Source organism: Galeopterus variegatus, unplaced genomic scaffold (assembly GCF_000696425.1).
Source record: "Galeopterus variegatus unplaced genomic scaffold, G_variegatus-3.0.2 Scaffold2863, whole genome shotgun sequence".
In the NCBI taxonomy this organism is placed as follows: Eukaryota; Metazoa; Chordata; class Mammalia; order Dermoptera; family Cynocephalidae; genus Galeopterus; species Galeopterus variegatus.
Window position 1 is genome coordinate 208,320 of NW_007728974.1, and position 2,501 is coordinate 210,820.

Sequence of the window (2,501 nt, forward strand, 5' to 3'; positions counted from 1 at the left end):
GCCAGGAGTATTTTCACATGATTGAAGGTGGATAGCCGTGAGCATTTTTAACTTATTATGCCTACTTATTTCTCACCAGGGACATATGGCTGCAGACAGGCTGCATCTCCTACCCTGCCCCTCATCCTTTTCTCCTCTTGTGCTTTAGCCCTTCTTCCGATTCCACCTTCATCTTCTTGGTCTGCCATTCTCCTATTTCTGAACCCTTTTGCTCCCAGTTTCTAATTGCAGAGCCTATTAGTATGTGGTGGCTGTTCTCATTGACATTAGTAAACCTGTTTCTCAAGACAGGAGCAGACTCCTTTAAAAATTTTCCTCCATGGGAAGAACCCAACACAGAAAGGCAGAGCTGTTTTCAGATATGATCTATTGTGTAAAGCCAGATTCCTCTCCCCACTCGCAGCCTGGGCAAAGCTCTGGTGATATTGTTTCTAGCAAAGCCCCCAAACCCAGTAAAAATGAATTTATCATTAACATCATTTCTCTTTGTAGCTCTGACAATTCATATTACCCCAGAACCTGACATCTCCACTTTCCTCCAATTGATAAATAATCTCTTTTTGATTTCTGTAACTGAGAAACATCATAAGCCCACATACAAAGGAAGATTCATTGGTCTTTTATTTCACATGTGAGCTCCTTGAAAAATTGAGTCTGCATCGCCATTTGGACATTAATTCCTGACACACCACTTATCATATTTTGATTGTTTCCAAGAGAACAACCATAATTTAACTCTTTGGGAATGATTTAACTGATCAAATACCTGGCATCTGGTTGTTATGGGAACTAAAGTTCTAAAAATAACATAAAGGAAAGACCACCTTTAATTGAAATCACAAGAAGTTGTTATGGTAACTGGAATTTTAAAAAGTAACTAGGTTAAACTACATTTCATTTTATCTAACACTTTGCACAAACAAATCCTGATTAAAATATCAGGTTTAATTTAATCAGTTAATTAATGTCACTAAATGTCATTTATCTTATAACTCTCATTTACATTCACTGCTGAATTATCCAACTTGCTAATTTATAACCATTCTGGCTTCCATTTAACATTCTAGAACCTGGGGCAAAGTGCATAGTGAGAGTGGGAAGCTAGGTTTAGATGTCGACCTAAGGTCTGACGCTGACTCTTACTGGCCCTCTGAAGCCTCCATTTCTTTATCTGTCAAGTGGTGATGATGTTACCAGCTCTGCTTTTGCCACTTGGTTGTATGGATCAAATACCATGACGTACCTGAACATGTTTTGATATCTTAGAACCTACTGTAATGTAACACATTATTATTATACCATTGTAGGGGTAGAAAAACGCCCCCTCCATCCTCTTAGAGTCCCAGCTGGGCTCAAGAATTAGACTGACATAACCTAGATTAATAGGAGGAAAGCATAATACCAGTTTGGTGTAGCATAGGAGCCCTCAAAAAGACATGAAGACCCCAAGAAGTAGAGTCAGTTACATATATATTGAATTAGACAGCCAGTAGGAAGTTTCAAAGAAGTAACTAAATTATGTGGGAGGCTTAAAAGATAAGAATTATTCTAACAAGGTCTGTACAGTATTCTCTTGGTTTCAATTTCTCCTCCTTGAGAATAGGATGTTGCATTTTTCTAGTACATGGAAGATATCTTTCACAGGGAAATTTCATCTTCTGTTTTTAAGAAACAGCACAAAAGTCGAAGTGATTTTTTTGCGCCAGCTCTTTTTCAAGTGCCTTTAACTTAAGTAGTCAATATGCCATAAGACCATATTTTGATCCTTTCACTATATTCTTTTCTCACACATTTCTTAGATATTGAATGTAAAAAAGAAACCATGTGAAAATAAACTGGAAATGTTTACACTTACAACACTGACTACAGAATTTTGAGTCTAGTAACTAAACTAATTTAGGAATAAAATTTATCACTCCTATCTCCTATGTTAAAACTCTTAAGGAAAAATTGGAGGTGGCTTGAAGATAAGGATAGTGTTAAACACTTCTTTGATACTCCCTGTAGTGTCTTGCACATAGAAAGGGCTTGCATGCTACTTAATAAATTTATTTTAATACACAATGTTCTGATAGTGTATTCTACACGCATGGGCACCTGTGCAGAAATAAACCCTTACTAACATTCAAATAATCTTCGTCTTGAGAAGGGAAGCAGGCATAAATAAATATCCTCATCAAACTTCATAGTTTCCATGATAGAAGAGGAAGGGGCAACTCTACAGGAAGTTGGATGGTGTGAGTGAATTTAAGAAAGACCTGATGAGATTCACAGGAAGGGGCAACTCTACAGGAAGTTGGATGGTGTGAGTGAATTTAAGAAAGACCTGATGAGAAGGTAAATCTTGAAGACTGTGCACCAGGCTTGGGGATAATAAGGGTCACCCCATTTATTGGGAGCGGTGTGCATGGAGGTTCATGCCTGTTCCAAAAGCATGATAGTTGGTGATGTCCAAAGACGCAGGAGGAGCTAAGACTGGAATACACAGGGCCCTGGGCCAG